Source organism: Tauraco erythrolophus, chromosome 27 (genome assembly GCF_009769465.1).
Source record: "Tauraco erythrolophus isolate bTauEry1 chromosome 27, bTauEry1.pri, whole genome shotgun sequence".
NCBI classification, from domain to species: domain Eukaryota; kingdom Metazoa; phylum Chordata; class Aves; order Musophagiformes; family Musophagidae; genus Tauraco; species Tauraco erythrolophus.
The window spans coordinates 587,854-611,113 of NC_141491.1; positions in this window are offsets into that span (position 1 = coordinate 587,854).

A 23,260-nucleotide genomic window follows, 5' to 3' on the forward strand; every position below is an offset into this window, starting at 1 on the left:
CGTGTCTGCGCCGGGTCGGGCACCATTGATGCCGCTCACTCTGCGGGAGCCCCGGGCACCATTGATGCCACTCACGCGCTGCCACCTCGTGCTCCTGGCCCCGACGGGGCCGGGGCACATGTGCAGGATGGCCCTGCTCGCCCGGGGTCTGGCTGCCCACCCTCGGGGCTGTGGCACGGAACCCAGCCTGCAGCAGGAGGCAAGCCTGGTAGCCGGTGGCAAACACAACCTGCCAGTCGGTGTGGGGCTGCCGGAGGCTCCATCCCAAGCAGGCTCGGGAGGAAAACATGCCCCCTCCCCTCGGGTCGGGATCTGTGGCTCAGCAGTGCCCGCGAGCAGGGCAAGCTGGAGCTGGTGCTCGCAGCGCCTGCGATCCTGGGCCAGCCCCAGCTTCCCCGGGGTGGCCCGTAGCGAGGCTGGGCAGCAGCCAGGCCCTGCTGCAGGCGAGCCTGGCTGCACGGGGAAGGCGTGCTCTCCCCGCTCCCAGCCAAGGGAGCTGCGCGCAGCCCTGCTTCGCAGAGCGGCTCGGGGCACGGCTTCTGCTGCGGAAACTGGAATCAGGTGCTGGTGGCAGGAGATTCCCACGAAGCAGCGAGGCCGGACCGCCCTGCCTGTTGCTGCAGGAACATCAGCATCTGTGCAAACAGGCCCGAGTCTGCAGGGGCAGGGGCACCGCAGCGGTGCTGCCAGCTGGGGAAACTGCTGCCCGTGTGACGGTGGCCACTGGCAGTGCTGTGCCCAGCTGGCCAGGGCCGCAGGCTCTGGGGCAGCTCAATTAGGAGCATCTGCTCAGACAAAGTCCAGGGTCCAGCACAGGTCTCTCCAACAATGGTTCCCACTGCAATTTGCATTTATAAGAGTATTGCCATGGCAGCAGAAATTTGCATATTAATAGAAGCCAGTCCTAATTGTTGAGCTGCTCCTAACTTCTGGGAGCAGAAAGGAGCCTGCTGTGTTTCACCAAGCTGCAACTGCCACTGCTGGGGCCCTGCCTTCCCAGCAAGTGCCTTAAAGCTCTCCCTGCCACTCCTGCTGCCAGCCCCGGTCTGACGTGGCTCCCGTGGGACGTGCACAGTCGCCCACAGTGAAAGCCCGGGCTGCCATCCTGCCTGCTGGGAGCCACCTGCACACGGATGGTTGCTGCTGTATGCAGTGCAGCTCCTGCGTGCCCGGGACTGCCCACGCTTCCCTCTGGGCACCCCAAGGCTCAGCCCTGCTGAAGTGGGCACAAGCCCTTGCGGAGTAGGGGGAAGTGGCACAGCCAGTACCCACTACGCGGTCCCACTGGAGGTACTTCGGCCCGGCCAGCAGTGCCGGCCGGGTTCAGCACGAGGGAGGCACTCGATCCCTGTCCTGTCCCTGGCCGGAGGAGTGGTGGCCAGGGGCTCCCCAGGGAAGGACTTGCACGGCTCCCCGTTCCTGCCATGAGTCTCCCACCTCCACGGACCCCCATGGCAGAGGCAGGAGACTCCACAGCAGCCCAGCCCTGCTCGGCCCCCTCGGGCCGCTCTCCTTTCCCAGCGCCCGGGCTCTCTCCTCCTCCCCGAGCACCCGGGGGGAGGCCCGGGCTCCTGCCGCAGCGTCCGCCGGGGCCCCCGCGGGAGGCTCGGCGCGGCCCGCTGCCGTCGGTCCCCCCGGGGAGATGCTCCGCGGGCTCCAGCCCAGCACGGCTCCCTCCTCCCGGGCTCAGCCTGCGCCGGGGCCGGGTCTTCGCCACTGGATGGCACACGAGCCCCGGCAGAGGAGCCCAGGTGGACGCGGGGTGCTGCGCAAACCGGCGGCTGCTCCGGGCTGCGGGCACCGGGAGGCACCGGGAGGCACCGGGAGGCACTGGGAGGCACCGGGAGGCACTGGGAGGTACGGGGCTCCCAGCCCCGCAGCGTCGCTCCCTCCTCGCAGCCCTCGGAACCGTCGGCGCTCGGTCGGAGCGGGACTCTGACCCGGCCGCTCCTCGGGGACACGCCAGGCTCCCCCGACCAGCGCTCCCTCCGCATTCCAGCGAGCTCACCTCCCTGTTCCTCGCAGGCTGGAAATCTTAGACCCGCCGGCCTTGACAAGCACAGGCTAAAACGAGCTCTTTATTTAATATTGTCCTTCTTACCAATGCCTCCGGTGGAAGGTGGAGGGTGTCAGCCTGGCCAATAACTCACAATAAAAACCTCTCTCTCCTCTGACTCCCTGATCCGCCCCTTCTCCCACATCTGCCCCTGTCCCCCTCCCAGCCCCATTCTCCTGGCTCCGAGGGCTCCTCGCCAGCACAGAGGCACCTCTGCATCCCTCCCCTCACTGAGATGGGTCCCGCCAGCACCCAGGCGGTGCAGGGTGGCCCCGTGCTGTGGGATGCCTGGTGCTGCACTGCTGGGACGGGGCAGCACCGGACTGCCCTGGTTGCGGCTCCCCTGTGCTGTCAGGCTGGCCCAGCTTCATCCCAGTGCCGCCACTTCGTTGGCCGTGCGGTGGGTCCCTGGGGCCTGGGTGCCCTGGCCATGCCCAGGAAGGTGAGTGAGTGGCCAGAGGAAGGTGTTGCTCTGCCGCCCTTGGCCCATTGTTCTCCCAGGGCTGCTGTGTCAACAGGAGTTGGGAGAGGAAACAGGGGCTAAGGAGATGCCAAGACCCCCGCTGCTAAAGGGAAGATAAGAAGGGAGGGGGCATTTACTGGCTTTCCAGGGGTGGCAGATGCAGCAGGGTCCCCTGTGGCGCAGGAAAGCGAGGATGTTGTGTCCCCAGACAGCCTGCCATGCTGCCATGCAGACGTCAGGCAACAACTGGGGACCCATGGGATGCTCGAGCAGTGGTTTATTTAGGCCAGACTTTGCAAAAGTTGCAAGTGATTTGCCTGAGAAGCCTTGGAGAGGCTACAGTTTTTGGCCTACAGTTTTTCCCGCACCTGCGTGTCCTCCGAAACGCCTGTTGTTCAGCCAGGAGCCAGGGCCAAGCCCTGGTGCTGCCAGCCATCGGCGGCCCCACGGCCTGCGTGCCAGAGCTGGGCACCGGCACCTCGTCCAGCGCTGCCACCGCGCAGCCAGGAGACGCAGAGCTGCAGTTTTGCAATCGTGTCTGCTCATGATGTCATTCACAGCATCATCATAAAGTAACAGCAAAAGCCCCAAACACCCCCAGAGCCTCTGGGCTGCCTCCACTCCAAATCCACGCCTTCCGATCACCAAGCACTTCCCAGGAACTGTAAGGAGATCTCCAGGCCTGTTTTTCCTGGGAAATCACTGCAACACAATAGCATCTTCAGCTGGAGCCCCGCTCGGCTCTGCAGACATGCGGCCAACACCGACAGCCCTTCCTCTCCCTCCCCTCCGGCAGTTTGTTTGTTTCCTTCGACATTTGTGGGTCAGCTGGAGTCAGAGCTAATGAGCTGAGCACGGCCCGGGCGTTCCCGACGGAAGCTGGGCAGGGGACAGGGATGGGGACAGGGATGGGGACAGGGATGGGGACAGCTTGTGCAGCTGAGTCGGGCGACCCTGTATTTCAGTGGCAGCGCAGACCCTGCTCAGAGACTGAAATCCAGAGTTAACTGTCTCCCTAAAGTGGGTCTGTGTGCAATAAGTTAGGAACAGTTTAATATTTATCCCAGCACGAAGGCCAAATACTGTGATAAACTGAATAAAATAGAGCTGTTATTTTGCAACCTTTAAGCTATATTTAAACTGAATGGAAATGAGTGTATTTAAAAAGTCTGATTTTATCCAGATTTACATTTTCATCATCAGACCAGATCAAAGGGCTTCCTGGGGAAGTTTATTTTAGGAACGTTTTTGGGACATACACCTGTGATGTTGCTGTATTTGGGGCACTCAGACTATGACGACCAGTCACAGCTCTTCCTCGTCACCACTCAGCATTACTTCCAGCAACAGAATAGGAATTGCTTTGCAGATCTGCTCTCTGCTGCGGAAAAGCATCGGATCCAGGCAAGGAGTCCGATGACCTCCTCAGCATCTCTGGCAGACTGGTGCCCAGTTCAGGGGGAGGTGTCACTCCGAAGGCTCTGCAAAGCCACCTCCTGGTCCCTTGCTCCTGGTCCCATGCTCCGGACAGCTCCTGCTCGGAGGATGCGGTTCAGGAACCGCAGTCGCGCAGCCGTGCGGGCGCTGGGCCGTCGCCTGCCCCGCAGCCGCAGCCATGTCCTTCCCAGCACCTCCGGCACCGCGGCCGCGGGAGCTCCTGGAGCCAGCGTGGGATCCAAAGAGCACGCCAACGTCAGAGCCAGGGCAAAGTCTGGCAGGATGCAGAGAGGTGTGAAAGGCAAAGCGCCATCACGTGTGCTTAGTACACGTGACTGCCAGTGGAGGACCAGTGCCAGCGCTGCCTGACCATGCTCTGCTCCGGCCCGGCTGCATCCCAGCAGCACGTGCAGGCAGCAGGAGAAGAGCAGGGCCAGGACAGGGATGTCTCCAACCACATGTCTCCTGGAGCAGGCAGCAGGAGTGGGGAGAAGCATCCCTTCCCACGGCTGCCGGGTACCTTGGACACACCGCACTGCAGCCGCGCTGCTGGCGCCTCGCACCTGCGCTGGGCGGTGTGTCCCCAGACCATCCTGGTCCCCAGGCGCTGCCCTGGGATGACCATGCCAGTCTGGGCTGGTGGTGGCCTTCTGCCGGCGGGGCGCCAGGATGAGCGGGTGCGTGTGAGGGTGCCTGCGCGCCCCAGCCAGGGCATCGCCTCTCATGGGGCTTTGTCTGTACCATCACTAATAATATCAAGGTGTTCTGCCAAGTTCCTTCCAGCAAACCTATGACTTCATTCAAAGTGACAGGGGACCTGATTTATTATACTAACGAGCCGGCGATAAATAAACATGACCTGAGAGAATCCCAATCCCACAATTCCATTCTTGTTCGGCTCCTTGGGGGAGATGAAAGGTTTCCTGCAATTTCCCAGTGCTACCCAGAATCTCCCCTACTTGGTCTGCCAAAGCTTTCTCCTGCTGTCGAGCCTGGCATTTGATTGAATTGACAGAAGCGGCTTATTAATTGTACTAATGAGGGGCTCAGCAATACGGAGCGGTGGAGAGAGTCCAGTGTGGCTAATAAAACGCTCAAAGCTGAGCAGAGCATAAGGTCACGGTGTTGCCAGGCTACTGGCTAAGCTGCCTGGAAAAAGAATATGCGAACCAGTAGGTGACTCTGGGAAAAATATTGCTCCATAACTCACATAATTAATAGGACAGTGATGCTTTATTTTCTTAGGAAGAGCATACAGCAGGCAGGGTGTGAGCACGCAGCCGTCGCAGCCGTCCCCGCTCTCGGGAGCAGCCAGGGGCTGCGCGGCGGCGGCTGGGGCTGCTGCTGGTGCTGGCACTCGCCGCGCGCGGGGTCCTGCGGCTCCGCCGAGCGGGACCGAGCCGGAGCCACGGGGGCTGCGGGAGCTGTGCCGCGGTTGGGACGACAGCAGCCGAGGGCAGCAGCCCGCGCCAGGAGCAGCCGGGGGCTCCTCCTCGCCTGGCCCTTCCTGGCATCACGGTCTGAGCCGGAGAAGCGGGTCTGCTTGTGGCGCTGGGCGCACAGGAGCCCCGAGTTGGGTGCCAGGAGAAGGCCGAGGAAGGTGTCCGGGCCGAGAGCCTTCGGAGTGGCATGCAGGGAGATTTCGGATATCTGGTAACAATGAGGGAACTGTCCTGCGTTTGACCTGTGCAAGTTTCCCAAACACTGCTGCAGGGAGAGATAAACAAGGCTGATTAGAACTAACAGCAACTGTAAATTTGGCAAGGGGATGTTCTCGGGATCTCTGATCTCCTGAGACTGTAATTCCCACTGGGAGTTTACCATACAGCCCCCGAGGGTTTATAGCAATAAACAGGAATATTTTTGCTCTGGTAGGAAGGAAAAAGGAAAAAAAAGGACAAATACTGATCTTAATCTCTTTCTTTGCAACCAGCTTTTGAGCCCCCATTCGAGTTCTCCAAATTGCACCTCACCAGGGGAGCTCATTCCCATACCAAGGCCGTTGTCTGAAGGCAGCCCTGGAGCAGGAGCTCTCCGGCTTTGCCGTGATGGCTCTGCCCAAAGCAAACACTGAGAAAAGGCCATTAATCTTTCAGACTCCTCTGGGACTTGGAGGTGGCACTGGGGGCTCCTGTGCACCCCTCCGCCTGGTACCCATGTGTGAGGCTGGGGAGCCCAGTGAGCTGCCGGTGCTGTGCTGGGGGTGCTGGTGGGGTCCCTGGACAGGGAGACATCCCTTGGGACCGAGACCATCCCCCCAGGAGAGAGCAGCACGTCACTGTGCCCTGTGCCGGGCACTGACGCCTTTCCCGCTCCATCGGCAGGAGCGACCTTGAACCCGCAAGGCGCAGCCGTCGGGTGGGCTCCGCGTGCCCGTCTGCTGCTGAGCCACGGGAATAACGCTCAGACGGACGGCTCTGTGGAAAAGTCTCCTTAGAAAATCCATCACTTTAATGTCCGGGGAATGAAGTGATGTGGCAGAAATAGCTTTGCCTGCGAGTGGGATCATGGAGGCTTTATCCATCCCAACAGTGAGGCCCCGGGGGCTCTGGGGGATCACCAGAGCCCCTCGTCTCCCTCCGACTGCTGTGAGCATCCCTGTCTGCGTGGGGCCGGGTCCTGGCCCTGTTCCTGGCCTCGGATGGGCTCCTGGGGAGGTGCTGGCTGCTGCCACGCTGGCCTGGGCTGAGCTGGTGGCTGTCCCCACCGTGGCTGGGTGCCAGGGCAGGCCGGGACGGTGCCCCAGCCCCATGTCCCCGGCTGGTGCCATGGCCACTGGGCACGGGCATTGCCCGCGAGGTGCTGGGGAGGGAGCCGAAGCGGAAGGGCTGGCAGGAGGCAGGAGGGAAGGGCAGTCGGTCTCCACACCATGCCTCACCCCTGGGGCTGGCGAACAATGGCAGGGAAGGCAGCGGGGAGCTGGGAAGCGCGGGGATGATGACAGGACACGCTCCAGTCACCTGCACCCTGCTCCTGCCAGAGCCCGGCAGGCTCCCTCCTGCTGGCACTCGCCTCCCAGCCCCAGCCCCAGCCCTGGTCCCACTGCTGCCTGCCCTACGGCTGCCTGCCCTCTGAGGCAGCTGCCCAGCCCTTCCCTCCCAAAGCTTTTGTTTCCCTTCTCCGGACAGAAATGGATCTGGGGATCAGGTTTCCAAGGTGGAAAAGCAATTTCTTCCCCTGCAAATTGCCCCTGTTTTGCTTTGTTTCCTGATCTCCCTGACTCCGCTCCCGGGGGCTGGGGGGCCAGGGCAGCTCGCACACACCACAGCGCTGCCCTCCGCTCCCAGGGCCACCCTGGAAAGCGCCAGCCCCCACGAGCTCTGCCCGCGGCTGCGTGGCTGGGTGCGGGAGCCGGCCGCCTTTCCAGGGGAGCTGCCTGCACCCCTGGGCTCAGCGAGGGCAAACCGGCCGAGCACAAAGCTGCAGTTGCACAGCAGTCCTGGGTGCTGAGGGGCAGCCGGGCACCGTGGGGTCCGAGTGCAGGGTCAGGGGGTGCCTTCGTGGGGTCCAGCATCCAGCTGAGCAAATCGGGTCGGGACCCATACCTCAGCCTCGGCACAGCCTCAGCCCTGGCTCACGCAGGACCCTGGGGTTTTCAGGCAGAAATGGGTGCTACGGATCCCCTGCTCGCCCTGGGGCTCCATGCCAGGGGTCGCAAGCCTCGGACACCTCGTGGAGTCCTGCACAGCAGTGGGGGTCTGCAGAGGTGCAGCCCCTGCTCCAGATGGGCCGGTCCATGAGTTCTGCCCCACGCGTGGCAGTTCCAGCTGCATTCCCTCTGCAGCTGAGGTGAGGTTCAAGGTTTCCTGGTGTGAGAGCTCCCCCAGCACTGCCACCCCGTTGCTGCTTGGGGTCTCCCGGGCAGGGCAGACCACGCCGCAGCATCCTGCGCTCGCCCCTGCTCCCGCAGCACTGAGGGTGCTGAGGGCCCCCCGCCAAGTTCCCACTGCCCGGCTCCTCTCACCAGCTTGAAATTCACTTGGGAAAAAAATACTTAGACTGACAAATAATAAACCTGGCAGCCGGCCAGCGATTCAAAGGCTCCAAAAACGAAGCCGAAATTTGCAGCTGGCCACACTCCCTGCCTGGTTTGGCAGCAGCACTGGTGTCTGAACACCTGCCAGGGCCAGGAGCGACTGTGGCGCCCGCGGTGGAGCGCGCCGAACCGGCCGCGGGGCATCATGCGTGCCCTGGCACCGCTGCCAGGGCTGGGGAGGGCTGGTGTACCCGTGCCCCAGGCTTTATTCTCACAGAAAGGGATACGCTGGCGGCAGGGAGAAGCTGCTGGGACAAGGAAAATGCCCTGGAAACCTGTTTGCAAACAACTGTGCTGCCGTGGGAGGGAGGGTGCGTGCTGGGGCTCTCCATACAGCTGGGTTTACAAGGGTGGCATTGCTCACCTCTCCTGCATCCTGCAGACCTCCCTCCTCATCCCGGGCAGGCTGGCATCACCACCTGAGCCAGCCTAACACCAGCTCAGCTGGACCCGGTGCTGCCAGGGCAGCGAGGGAGCGCAGGGCTGGCTGGGAGGGAGGTCAGCGCGGTGCCGCAGGGCGCGCAGGCGGGCGAGAAAACACAACAGAGCCTGGCAGAGGGTCGGGGCTCCCGCAGCGTAACGCAAACTTTGCTAATCTTAAATGACACGGAGGCAGAGAGGCGCGGGGGAGCGGAGGAGCTGAGCGGGCAGCTGATGGAGGGGCAGGGCGCTGGGCTGCGGCCCCCGGCCTCCCGTGCCTGGGCAGGGGTGTCATGTGGAAGGGTAATTGGATCCCGGGATTTACTGAATGATACCATGGATTATTTCACAGCCATCATGTCACAGGGTAATCCTGTTATGGCATTACACTGCCATGTGCACGCGCAGCGCCAGCGTGCCCAGGGCTGGCGACGCAGGAGGACCTGCCTGGGACGTCCCATGATCTGAGACTGGAGGGCAGAGGCGGGTGGGTCAGCCAAGGGGGGCTGGTGCCATTTGGGACCTGGGGCTGTTCGGGGTACACAAGAGGCTGGACCTGGTGCCCGGGCTTTGCGGCAGGCGCAGAGCCCCCGGGGCTGGGAGGGGCCTTGGCAGGCAGCGGCGTGGCCATTCCTGCCCCAGTGGCACTGGGACTGGGGTCTCCCCCTGGGGACAGGCTCCCCAGGCAGACGGGAGAGGCAGCTGCACAGCCTGGCACGCAGCATTGCCCAGCCGGCACGCAGCACTCGGGAACCGGCTGCCCGCCACGTGCTCCTGGTATCGGGCTCCCCCCGTGCGGGCTGGTTTCGGCAGATCCCAGACCTGGAGAGACAAAGTGCTGTTCCCAGGAGCGCTGAGCCCCACACACCCCGGGAAGCGCGTCGGGGCATCCTGCAGAGGCGGAGGGGCTGGCGGCTGGGACGCCGCGTGGGACCCGGCAGCGGGGGCTGCGGCTGCTGCTGCACCCGTGGCGACACGCGCCTCCCGCTCCGCTCCCTCGGCTCCCTGAACGCAGCTGGATGCTTTTCCCAGGCGCAACGTAGGCGAATCCCATCTGTGAGACAGAGTGAACACGGCTCACCCCCACGAGCTGTGTAAGAATAGCAGCCGAGCTCGGGCAGAAAAACAGCCGTGACCGCAGCTTCCTGCTGTGGCCCTGCAGCCCCAGGGAGATGGAGATGATGGAGACGGCCCCTGCGCTGGGGCGCCCAGTGCCGCCCAGGGGGCTCAGGAGTGCTGTCAGGAGCGGAGGGCGGCTGCCCAGCCGGCAGTGGGAGGGCGGCTGCCCACCAGGGCCAGTGCCCGGATCACCCGAGCCCGGGGATGCCAGCGGGCGGTGGGAACTCGTGGCCTCCTCCTCCTCCTCCCTCGTCCCTCTGGTTTGGGATGGGGAAGTGGAAACTGCACGGCAGCGTTGCCCAGCCCCACAAGAGCTGCTGCTGGCCGAGCAGTGGCACTGGGCACAAAGTCTGTGTTTTACTGGGGATTAATGATCTTTGGTGGGTGTGCCCCAATGAACTTCCACCCAGAAAATAACTATCTGTACCTGGCAGCAACAGGTTTAATCAAAAACAAGCTTATAGGATTTTCAATTTGTTTGTGCCCAGCCAAAACATTGAAATTTGGAACATTGCAGATGCAGCCAACTCTCCCACAGCAGCTTTCCAGCAGGTTAACTTTGGACTGGGATGATAAAAATTATCTGCTAAACACACATGCGGAGGGAGAGTAACACCAGTGCGTTTGACTTGTCTTCAGCTGCTCCTACTCCAATTTTCTCTGACTTTTTGTACCACTCGATACATTTTGTTCTTCTAAGCCTGTAAACCAGGGAAAGCGTAGCAGCGTCTTTATCCTAAGGTGGAGCATGACCTCCTGCTTAAAAACAAGGGCTGGCTCTATTTATCCCGAAGCTGGGCTTGGGGAATAACAGAAATGTTTGTTGTCTCACAAAAGACTAACTTATCAGCTACTATTAGGGCAGGGATGATAATTCAGAATCAGCAGCTTATTAGGCACATTTAACCCCGTTCTCTGTTTATGGAAGGTCTGAGATTTGTTTAGGTGGTAACTGTGGTTGGTTTAAGGATTTTCTTCTGAGGCTCTTCGGAGACAGAGCGTGCTCGCAGCCCGCGCCCGCGCGGCGTTCCTGCCATGGGCTGTTGTGCCGCCGCGGTGCGTAGGTAGGTCAAAAGACATTTCACAGGGCACCTGCCCGGGTGAGCAAGCAGTTCTGGCTTGCACGTCAGACTCACTAAATTGCTTTATGCAACTTCTCCTGCCCGTACAGCTCAGCCATCGCAGTTGGTGCAAACCAGACATAAAAACCCCACGAAGAAAGCAGAACTGAATTTGCCAGTGAGACCTAATTTTGACGGACGCTTTGCAGTATTTACCCAAACCTCATCCCTGGTAACGTGGACTTGGAAGGCAGGATCGGCGTCTGCAGGGCTCGGCGTCTGAAAATGTGTTTTCTTGTCCCCAGCAGTTTTCCTGCTCCTCACCACTCCGGACAGCACAATCTCCCAGAGAGCGGCTGCGCAGCCGGCCGTGCGCGGCACCCGCGCCGAGGGTGTTTTGTGAGGGGGCTGCGGGGGGGGAGGAGACGGAGGAGTGGGACCTACGGGGCGCAGCGGGCAGAGCATCCCATCGAGGCAGGGGTGGGAGGAGGGTGCAGCAGGTCTCTGATGAAGCAGCAGCCGCTTCCCAGGGAAAAGCCACCCGCATCCCACTCCGACCCTTGCTGCCTGCAGGGCATGAAGTCCCGGCCTCCGCGGCGGGAGAAGGCAAAGTCCCAAAAGGCTGTGCTGGGGCCAGCGTTGCCTCCAGCTTTCAGTGTACTTTGGCGGTGCTGGACTCAGTCCTGTTTGCGCAGGGAAGGGACCTGACCCGCTTGAGAAGGAGCTTCGGGACGGGCTCCGACCAGTGCCCAGGGCCTCACCACCTCCTCTCCCCGCTCCGCCAGCCACAGAGCGCCCTGCTCCCTCCTTCCCAGGGCTGGGAACAGCACTGAGCTGGGCCCTGGGATGGAGCAGAGCCCGCGGGCTCCCCCCGTCTCTGCCCGCAACGGGGGGCTGCTCCTCGTCGACAGCGAGCCCGTGCCAGGGCACGCAGCGGCCGCGAGCTCCTCTCCGGGATCTTTCCTCCCAACAAGCACAGTCGAACAAAGCCAGTGGCACAGAGGCTTTCCTGACATTGTCAGGGCCGGCTCTTTGGGAACGGAACAAGTCGGGTTTTGGAACAGGCAGCACAAATGTGTATTTACACGTGCACACAATAGGTCGTGTGCTCACCAGCGCGGAGTGGGAGCAAACTGCGGCCGTCCTGCCGCCGCGTCCTGCCAGCAAGTGAAAGGCTGAGCCAGCAGCACCAAGAAACTCAGCCACGAAGAAAGTGCCCGCGCGCAGAGCGCGGCATTCGCTGTCCTTCCACCCGTGCTCGCCTCCATGCAGCCTGCAGGCTGCGGGCGAACGGCAGCGTATTTAAAAATGGACCTGCGTTAGAGCAGCCTCACCGCCATTGCGAACTGTGCCTTACCGTCCCCGCGCCCAGTGCCCAGTGCCCAGTCATCTCTGGGACACAGACGGCAGCACTCAGTGCCAGCGTGCCCTGGGGCACTGTTCAGTGCAGTGGTGCCTGGGATGCTGCCAGGGAAAACGGGGCAGGCGGCCACTCCAGCTGGGGCGTTGCTGGCACTGCCTGCCACCGGTGCCACCCTTCTCTCCCTTTTCTTTATCCGATGGGCTCTGGCAGAGCCAGAGTTCTCCTATTTTGGGAGAACTCTCAGGTATTGAGCCAGTCCTCTCTCTGGCCACTGTCAGCCTGGAGAGGGAGAGCTGGGCTGGAAGGTCCCATGCTGCTGCTGCCATCCCTGTGGGCGAGAGGCTCTGCAGGGTCCTGGGCAGGGGCACCTGGGCAGGGCTGCCAGGAGTCAGACACATGGACTAATGCCTGTCCTGCCTCCCCATGGCCCCATGAATGGGGTCACGTTCACTCCAGCTCTGGAGTTGCTCCTGCGTGGACACCCAGCCTGAACCATCAGGAGCTTGGCTGATGGCTCTGCAACCACATCCCTGACCTGCTCCCTGCAGCTTCTGCCCTTCCCTCCTGACAGTCGCCCAGACACGGAGCAGCCCAGGCTGGGCAGCGCCTGTGGCACGGGGCTCTGTCCCGGTGCTGCCCTGGCAGAGGGGGGCTCGGTGCCTCCACTGAGGGCAGACGGGTGCTCAGCCCCGGGGCACTGTGCGCACGGAGTCCCGGGGCTGGGCACGGCCACTCCGCGGGTGGGTTCCTTCCCAAGCTCCTGCCAGCCCAGTTGTCCCAGTTCAGCCGTGCGCTGGCAGTCAGGGCTTCCCAGGTGGAGTGGCAGGAGCCGGCTCCTTGCCGTCCATGACCTGTGCACTCCAGCCAGGAAATCCCAGCCCTCTGGTACTTGCCAGGCTCCAAGTTTAAAAATACTTCAGGAAAATAATCCTTCAGCCTCATGGAGGCCGAAGCAATCCTGGGCAGGTTTCAGAACAAATACTGGGGGTTGTGTTTTGTCTGTTCTCGGCAAGCGCTTGGCTCGGCGCTCGCTGCCTCCCCAGGGACTCACGCGGCCGTGACGTGCCGGCGGCCGCCCTCGGGCACGTCGTGGCGCGGGACGGGAGCGCACCAGATATCTGCTGCACGCTGCGGGCCGGGAGCGCTCAGCCTCACTTACCAGCCAGGAGCAGCCCGACCGCGGCTGAGGCTGTCTGTGGGGTTTGGGGGTTTGGGGGTTTGGGGGTGCGGCGTTTCACTCCTGTGCCTGTGGCACTCGCCCTGGCCAGAGCTCACCCTCTACTTCGGCCTCCTCCTCCATAAGCGGCACCCGGTGGAGTCCCAGCATCTGCTGGCCCTGCCACCGTGCCTCGCGGCTCCCTGGACTCCGCACACGCAGATGCCCAAGTACTGAGCGTGCTGGTCCTCCCCACTGCTCCCCTCGAGCCGGGGAGTGCCAAAGGCTGGCAGTCACCGGAGGCACCAGGAATAGGTGCCCCAGTGCTGTGGGCAACTCTGGGCAACAAGGTGGTGGGAGCAGGGCAGCTGGGGGCTGAGAGACTTTTCCACTGGCATCAGAGCCACCTGGGCAAGCCCCGTACTTGGAGGAAGGCAGGTCACCTGCAGTCCTCTCCCTTCCTTTGGAGACCTCTGAGAGCGCCCCAAACACGGGACCAAAAATGTCAGGTACTGCAGAGAGGAGCCGGGCCTTGTGCCACATCCCAAGGAAACAGCTGCTACAGCTGCAAAGCAGGAGCAGAGCTGGAGAGTAGCCTGGAGCTCCAGCTTATCCCCGTGGTGATGCTACCCTGAGATCACTGGAGGTGCCATCCTCCCAGAAGCAGCCCAGTCACCAAACCCACCAGCAGCGGGAACCGACCCTAAAGATGTGGCATGTGGAGATGGAGAGATGCTGAAGATCAAGAGACGTGGCCATGAATGCCACCAGCCTCTGACAGCTGGGGATCACGCAAGGCGGGCTGTGAAACAACGCAGGAACAGGCTCTCTGGGCAAGGGATACAAGGGAAGATAAAGTGCAGGTGAGGCAGTGTTATCGACATGTGAAGTTATCTGGTTCAGGATATGGTTAAATTATTTGCAGAGCCCCCACCTTTTCCTCCCCACCCCAAGAACAGGAATAGAGTCATTAAAACAGCATGTTCTGGGACAGTGGTGATCCGGTGGGAGAGCTGGACACGGTGAGAAGTACGGCCACCGCCATGGGCTGACCTCGGACCTCTGCCTCTTTCCTCAGGGGTCCCCAGGTCTGCCGGAAAGCTTTTTCAGGATGATGATCCCAGCATCTGGTGTATGCAGCAGAACAGGATCTCGTGCTGGTCAGACTGGTTTGGGTGACCCCAGCTCGAAGAGGACAGCGGTGTGGCTGGGCTGCAGCTGGGTGTTCATCCACCAGCATCACTCGGAAGACGGGACCTCTGTGTCACCTACAGCACCCGGTGATGCCCCATGCCAGCCGGCCACACGCTTGCAAAGGCGCAGTCACTCCGTGGGGTGCGATTCGCCTCCAGGCAGAGGACTGAACCCCTCCTGCCAGGGGAATGTCGGCCCCTTCCCCTGCCTGCGCGGGGCCCTGACAGCACCTGCTATAGACCCCATAGGGTGGGCTGCCCTATAGCGTGGGCTGCTTACTCGGGCGGAGGATCGGCCCTGCCAAGATGTGCTTGTCAGGCAGGCAGCGCTTGGGAAATGAGGAAGGAGGGTGTGGAAGGAACGAGTCACTGTGCTGGGAACATATGGGATGGCAATCTGCAGGGAAGGATGGCAGCTCCCACACTCCCTGAAGAGTGAGCGGAGACCCTCCTGAGTCCTTATGGAGCAGCGCATTAGCATTGGAAAGTACATCGAACAGCATCACTTTCCTCTGGCTCCGGGGACGGCGAGGGAGGAGATACTATTTCTTGTGCCAGATAAGGTCCTTGGCAAAAGGCAACACGCTGGTGTACGCTGCAGCACGAGGGGCCCACGGAAAGGAGCCAGAGAGCACTGACCCCAGAAGATGAGCAAGAGGCACAGTGGAAGGGTCAAGGGAGGACCACAGCGTACGTGTGATGTCTCTTAACGTTTGCTATGTGGTCTCCATGCAGCCAAAGATCCCTTATTTCTAGGCAAGCTCACCGAGCTCTTCCTGGCAGCGAAGATCAGGCACGACAGCTGCTGGGACACAGGCTGGAGCCAGGCAGGCAGCATGGTGCAGCCTTGTCTTTCCTGGGCAGGACGCGGAAAAGCTGGGCCAAGCAAAGCAGGCAAAGTTCTCCACAGACCTCAGTTACCCTCTTCCCATCTAGCAGCAGTGGGGCAAGCTTACCTACAGCCACGTGCCTCTGACTGCTGCCACCCCACGCCCTCCTCCTTGGCTCCCGCTTCCCTCGGGGCTCACACGGAGGTGGCAGTCACCCTTCGGTCAGGGCTCCTGGAGACACTACGTGAGACCATCCTCTTTCTGCTGGCCACACATCATCTCATGCCTCGAATCGCGGTATGTGTGCCACCACCCACTGGTCACACCATACCCTACAACTGATTTTGATAAAGAATTAGCTCCGCTAATTGGGTAACACATATTGGGTGCAATTAGTGCTCTGAGCGAGTGTAAGAAAAACCTCAGCTCCTGGTTAGGTGGGCACGCCGGCAGACGCAGTATCTCTGATGCGGTCGCGAGCATCTGCACCCAGGGGACTTGGGACCACTTTGCGGAGACAAACTAGACAAACTAAGACAAACTTAGACTTGCTAAGGCATGGTCTGCATCCCGGGGGCATGTGTGCCTGAGCTCACCTAAATGAGCGTGAAGACAACCACAACTGCAAAGGCTTTCTGTGGCCTATTAGTGGCCATTTTGAACATTTTATCAGCAAACACTTTCTTCTGAAGACAGACTATTTTCTAAACAATGACACAGGTTACACCAATACACCCCTGAACAATGTCATGCCTTTACCATCCAATGGAGTCAGAACCTTTGCGTTCCCTGAGGACGGTACTCCGACGCCTTCTCTTCCCCATCCATTGTCACGAAGTTGCTATGATGAGTAAACCCAAAGCTGGAAGCTCAGTTAATGTGAAACGTAAATCCAAAAGTTCAGAAAACCTTTTTCCAAAGCTTAGTCAGGAAACTAGGATGGATATCTTAAAAGAACAGACTTTCCCAAGAGATTTCCAATAATGCCTGGATTCGGACTCATGTTGTTACCTCTCTTATCAAGCAGGACATGCGTATTCGTGACAGTTGGGAGGGCTGGATTTTTACACCTGCTAGAGACATTAATTCCAAGAGAAACCAGAGCTAGTGATTATATTTCAAGATTACTACAGGTCCTTAGCATTTACAACGGGACACAGAAAATCTGAACTTGAATTGTTCTGCTGTGGCCTCTCTCACACTCGGGAAGTAAAATGCTTTCACTGTACCCGACTTTGAACTCAATTAGTGTCCACAACAAATGCAGCCAGTAGCAGGACTGCAAGGCTGCTTAGAGTTGCTTTTCAAGGACAGCTTTGTTGCCCAATATCCTGAAACAATATCCTGTTTTCCTCACAAGAAAAAAATTCTTAATGGGATTAATATTAAATCCGTCTTTTAAAGGAAACAAAAACGCAGCGGCACAGAACAGGAAGGACTCCTTCGCACTTTCCACAAGATACAGAAACGGTGGCAGCAGCAGCAGCAGCAGTGCTGTCCTGCACCTTCTCACCAGCTGTCCAGCCCAGCCTCTTGTCTTCTGCATTTCTCTAAAACACGGCCATGCTCGGGGCATGCTACAGCAGTGCCAGAGAACAGACACGCGCTCCGGCTCTAATGCAGCTTCATTCATCCCAGCGGCGCTGGGTCTCCTCAAAGGAAACTGGCAGCCCATGTCTCGGCTGGGATCTCCCCACACCACTTCCCACCTCCAGCTGCCGGCACTCGGCCCAGGCAGCGCAGAGCACTTCATCCTAGTCATCTAACTAACTTTATCTAGTTAAAGAACGGCGAAGCTACGTGGCACTTTGAGTTTGATCCAAATTTGCCTATTTAAATTATTATTCACCTTGTTGTCTAAGCCGAGTGGAGTGCAGACCTCTCCCTGCTAAGTCACACAGAAGTAGACGTATCAAGAAAACCTCCCACCCACTCGCTCCTTGGTTTACAGAGTCTCGCCTCAGAAGTGGGTGAATGAGTTTGTTGTAGTCCCTGGCCTTCTTTTATCGAGCGCACCTGGTCCATTAAGTGCCTTGACATGCACAGAGCACACCCGTAAACATGCTGGCTGCGCAGGAGCAGTGGTTTCCTTTGACATGAAAGGGCTCACACCTCCTCTGCAGCTGCTCCGGTCTCCATCTGCGGAGTGTCACTGCTGTTTCCCTTCTTTCCTTCTCTTGGCTCTGAGTTGAGCTACACCACACTTCTCTCAGCTCTAAAGCAAATTAGAGCATTAGACATGCGACCCAGAAGACAATTAGCGTCATTAGGCTACAGGGAAACAGCAGCTCAAGAAAAACATTCACAGGTAACCGTCCTTTTGTGCAGCGTTTGGGACACGTGGGGAGTGAAGAGTACTTGATGCATCACTGCCACAGGCACTTTTGCATCTGGAGGGAGAGGAGCTCTGCTTGGGCTGTGGATACACTTCCAGCATGGGCCTCTTCCGCACACCGAGGTGTTGGGCACGCCAAGCTGGGGCCCGTTTTCTCCGGCACAACTGAATCGCGAGGGGAACGTCAACAGCACCCAGCTGGTCCCAGCACTCGGCGCCCGGCTGCATGGGGCACCCAGCAGTAGCCGTCCGCAGCGGAGGCTGCACGGGGCTCGCTGCCTCTGAAGTAATCACAGACACACCAGAAACATCCCTGCAGGCAGCGTGTGTCGCAGCCTTCGTGGAAAAATGGGCTGCCAGCTCAGGCCAGCAACAGTCAGAAACTTGGTGGTGAACACGTAACGGGCAACAAAGCGCCGATGGCTTTTCATAAAGCCCCTGGGCAGCGTTCTATCCCCCAGGGAACCCTCCCGTGGCACGGCCAGGGCTCCACCAGAACCAGGACGCGCAGGGCCCGGCAGCATGAGGAGGTGCCCGCGGCAGAGCGCAGGGTGCTGGGCAGGGTGCAGGGCTCGGGGCGCGCAGCCCCCTCCTGCGCCACGGCCCCCGCGTGCGGGACACCCCCGCAGAGCCGCCCTCGCGGGACGCCTAAAGAAAAGTGCCCGAGCTGATGCTCCACCGTGCGAAGTCCCGGCTGCATCCGGCCCGGCCTCCCGCCCGCCACCGCCGACCCCAGCCCGCAGCCCCGCTCCCCGCCGCCACCGCGGGCCCGAGGACACGTGCGGGACCCGCGGGGGCCGGGGCGGGCCCCGCTCCCGCCCGCCGCCGCGTTTTCCCCCCGCCGGCGCGGCGGGGCGGTACGTGCCGGGGCGCACGGCTCGACTCGGCTCCGCCGCTGCTCCCGGGGGCCGGGGCGGGGGCGGCAGGGGCCCGGGGGGGCGGCCGAGGCGCGGTGCGCTGTAGCGGCGCGCACATGGCGCGGGGGGGCGGCGCTCGGCGGCGGCGCGACTCGCTCTCCGCCCTCCGCCGCCCCTCCGCCCTTATAGCGGCGGGGGCGGGGGCGGCGGCACTCGGCCGGCGGTGGCACGCACAGGTAGGGCTCGGTGCCGCGGCGGCCCACGTGGCGGGCGGCGCGACGGGACCGAGCGGGATGTGGCGGGGCCGGGCCGGGCCGGGGGGCGCCGCCGCAGCCTCCGGCGCTCCCCGCGCTCCGGCGCCCTGCGGCTCCGCGCAGCCCGGGGCCGCCGCTCCCGGCCCGGCGTAGGGGTCCCGGGCACGCGGGGGCTGCGGCGGGGCCGTGCTGGCCGCGGGTCTCAGCTCCGCACCTGCGGCCGGGCACGCGTGGGCGCAGCCGCTGGGCTCGGCGGGCCGCGGGGTTCCGCGCCGGCGGGGCGGGCGGCGGGTCTGGCCGGGCCGGGTGCTGGGGACGCCGCTCCGGGCCCTCCGGCGCTCCCGGCACCGGGGGGGGCCCCGGTTTTGCTGCTGTTCGGAGACGGCCGTGTGGGTGAGGGTCCCACGCGCTCTGCCCGGAGGGGCACCGTTTGCTCGAGGAGGCACTGGGCGCCCAGGGCCCTCCCGGGGCCGGGACCTGCCGCGGGCACCGCCGTCCGCCCCGCGTCCTTGTCCCGGTGACCTCTCGGCGTCCTGGGGGCGCTCTGCCGGGGGCAGAGCGCGGCCTCGGGGGTCCCGGCGGGCTTCAGGGCTGGGGGGGTGCGCGGGCTCCGTGGGCTGCGCTGCCCCGCTGGGCTCCTCGTCCCGCCGCCGTGGCCGCTGCCCGGCGAGTCTTGTTCCCGGCGCGGCCGGCGGGGACCCGCTGGGCCGGCGGCGGCGGGACGCGGCTGCCCCGGCCGCTCTGTCCGCCGGAGGCCCGGCCGGCTCGGTTTGGGGGGCTGCGCGGGAGCCTCCGTCCGCACCGTCTTGCGGGTGCCCGATAGCGGTGGGCTGCAGGTGGAAGAGTTGATTAAACGGAGCCTCCGGTTCCGATAAGGGAAGGGGAGCTCCGGGGAGGCTGCTGAAGTCCTTCCAGCGTCGCGATCTGCTGCTGGGGTCGGCGTTCGCAGCGAGGGGGCTGCGCTGGAGGAGCCCGTGGGGCCGTGCCTGAGCCCCGGGGGGGGGCACCGTATGGCCCGAGTGCTGCACAGCCCCTCACGCTGGGCGCCCACCCCACACTGTGCGGTCGGGCACGTTGGACGAGCGTTACTGATGTTGGGCTTTACTTGGGCTTTAAGTTTCTTCTGAGGAAGAAAAGATGGGTTTTTTCAGTTGTATCACAAGAAACCTGAAATCTAGTGATACTGTTTCTGTGATTTTCTGTGAGCCTTAAGCCTTTTTGTGGTGCACAAGCTTCCTATTTTTATGCTAAGTGAGGTGATTTAGTGCTGGCTGGTCCTCCTGGGTATCTGTGCTCTGAGGTTTTCTTGGCTGTGTTTGGAAGGAAAGGAGTAGGGCTGAGACATGGGCCAGTGCATGGAACAACTGGTGTGTGCTGGGGGTGGGGGTCGCATGCGGGCTCCAGGCACAGAGCAACCCCCAGAGCTCCTGTTCGGTGCCTTCCTGAGAAGGGACTTTCACAATCTGGAGTGATGAATCTCTTGAGTACAAACAAGTGTTTTGCTAGTGTAACCGCAAACCTCCCTGCCCCAAAGTCACAGGGGTGTCTGTGCCCAGTCCTGGCCTCGAAGAAGGTGTGAAGCATCCTCCCCTTCCAGGAGGTGGTTCCTGAAAAAGGTGCAAATGGCTCCACGTGCTTTCTATTGTCTCCTATCTCACACAATTGACCTCATTTATCTGGCAGCTAAGGTGGAAAATACTTGCACGCTGTTATTTTATATACCCTTTATGAGGAGCTGAAAAGCTGCACGTAGGCCAAGGGAGGTGAGTTGCATCTCATTAAGCTCTATAATGCTAATCTCCTTGTTGCACTTCTATGGCTTTTCCTGTTTCCTTCTGTGGAATCAGCCTATAAAAACGTCTTTAAGAAAGTGGGAGCCTCTCACCGGTGATGTTTCTATGACTCACTTTCAGACGTGCCCTTAAAGCTGCTGCAGTGTGGTTGTACTGTCACCAAAGACAGTTCGTGCAGGCTGGTAGTTAATTCCCGAAACCGCAGTCACCCGCACGCTGCGGGTTGTTCCCATCTCCATCCCGGGGCTGCCCCAGTTTGAGGGCTTCCTCGAAGTGGGAACGTGGTGGTGGCTGGGAGGAAGGACAGCTCAGGCCCTCGCTCGTGGCGGGAGAGCAGCAGTTGTGTTTTGACTGTGGCGCCTGTGACTTTCTGGGGTTTTGCAGCCTCCTGCTACCCGGCTCTGCCGTGAAACCCAGAGCAGCCGCAACCCCGGCTGGCAGCGCAGGTGGCTGATGAAAGAATGCCAGTGCTATTCGGTACCACATTTTTCTCATTCTGAGGATTTCCTGACGGGCACAGGGTGTCCTGGGAGTGTTCCTGAGCTCTGCTGGTGCAGGGAGGATCAGCTCTACTCCTCAGTGGAGCGTGGCCTGTGCTCCAGGTGGGACTGTGAAACTCTGCACAGGGGCCGAGAGCCCCCTGTCCCCTCCTGAGACTGGGAGGCTTGGCTGGCTGAGGGGGCTAGCAGCCGGTGCTGCAGGTAGCCCTTCCCCTTGGGATGGGGAAACGAGCGGAGCTGGCGGCTCTATCACCAGTAGTGCCTTTGCTCCATCCCCAGTAGCTCTGAGCTGGAGGGCAGGTACCTTGTACTGCAAGGGCAGTGGGTTTTAAGCTTGTGCCTTTTGGGTGAATCCTTCAAACCTGTGTGTGAAGCTGCCCAGCAAGGCTGAGTCTTCCTCAGCCCTGCAGCTCCCTGAGCACTGGCTGTAAGCGTGGGCTGGGCAGCCGCCAGCTGCTGCTGCCCGCAGATGGGCCTTCCTCTCTTGGGGCTGGTTGGAGAGGGGCCTCTGGGTGCTGCGCCTGGGGTTGAAGCCCATGTGAGCCCAGAAGATGCCCATAGGAGCTGCTTCACGTAATGTTCTTGTAACGGGCCTTCAAACCCCTCCAGGTCTGCTCGGAGGTCTCTGGGAGAGCCAGGGCCACGGCTGGGCTCCGATGTGGAAATAAGCCGGGCTTTCTGCCTTGGTCTTGTTGAGAGCTTGCTTAAGCTTGACTTCACATGTCCTCGTACCAGTGAGACGCTTGATCCTTGCTCAGGCAGGCTGAGCACCACTGGTGCCAGTAACTGGGCATGGCAGCCCAGGATGGCAGCTTGCCTGGTGTCTGCCTGCTGGGCAGAAATAGCTGCCCATCTTTCTCTTGGTCTGGTCATTCCCCCCGACCATCCTGCCATCCTGCTTGGCAGGGCAGCTTGCAGCCAATGCACCATGGCCGCCATGCTGGGAGCCATCCTCGAGTGGCCAGAGGCTGTGTCTGCTGGAGAGCACCGTGGCCAGTGTCCAGGGAAGGGGCCAGCTGGCCGCTTCATGCCTCGGCATGCTGGGGCTTGCGCTGGTGGTGGGCACAGCCAGGAGCTGGCAGAGGGCCGTGGCCTCTGCCAGCGCGGCCGCCATGCCCTGTGGCATCGACCTGTCTGCGTGCCCGGCTTCGCTCAGCGAGCCGGCAGACCAGGGCACGTCGGAGGGTGTGCTGGCCGTCCCCGGCGGGCAGAGGCGTGGAGCGGGACGGGCCGCTGCTGGCAAAATCGTTGAGGTTGCCCGTGTGGGCTGCCAGCCTTGAGCAAAGCCAGCCCGTGCTGCTGACCTCACCTCACCCCACGGGCAAAGGCCGTGGCTGAGCAGGACCTCAATCGGCCATTGTCTCGGTGCGGAGCCCTGGCGGGCTGGGGGAGTCACGTAGGCCATGTGCCGCCGGCTTAAACCCTGCCCATGGGCACTTGCTGGAATTACAGCCCTCGCTGTGCCTAATGCCATAAACCCGCTTAAAACTGGTGAAAGTGGTGTCTTGTTAGCGCTCAACAAACTCTATTTCATCTTGCTTCTGGCCAGAAAAAGGCCAAATTCGAAGCTATAAAGCATTATTGGCTGCAAACAGCTCGCCGTTGCCGGCACCTCTGTTTCCCCAGTGGTAAGCACGAGATCTCGGGTTCGTTTCGGGCACCAGAAGGGGTGCTGGGTGTCCGCGGGCTCCCCACGCATGAGCTGCAGACTAATGTCCCACGGGGGTGTTGGTGGCCCTGCGCTGTCCCGCCATGTGCTGAGCTCTGAAAGAGCCTGTCCCTGCGAGCTGAGCTGGGGATGGTGGATGTGTTCTGGGCTCTTGTTCGGACAACGCTTCGGGATGGCGCTGGTGGGAACAGGCGCTCGCCAGGCTCCTGGGGAGTGGCGTCCCTCTCCCGTGTCCCTCCCCTGTACTGGGGGCTCAAGGTGGGACCTGCCTTGGGGAGTGCGTCTGGTGCTTCGGTAAGGGGCAGCTTTGTGGCCATCCTGCCTGGCCCGGGCGTTCCAGTGTTGGTGTTTACTGGCCGAAGGCTGGGTCTGGCCGACAAAGGCACAAGGAGCCCCAGTGGCCACTGTACAGCAGGGATGTCCCTGCGGATCTTGCTGCTGCTGGGATCCTGCTCCAGGCATTGCCGTGTCCCTGTCTGGAGCCGGGAGAGCACAGGAGGAGCGGATGGCCGGGAGTGGAGGCAGTGCTGGGATGAGCCGCCATGGACTTTGTGTCTGCCGAGGAGGAGCATGCCAAGGTGCTGGGTGAGCCTCTGCCCGCAGCGGCACAGGGCTGCCCTGCCAGCCTGCTCAGGCTCCGGCACGGCCATGGGCCGTGGGGGCAGAAGCTGGGGCTGGGGCTTTGCCCCCCACCCCGCAGCTGAGCGGGGACGTCTGC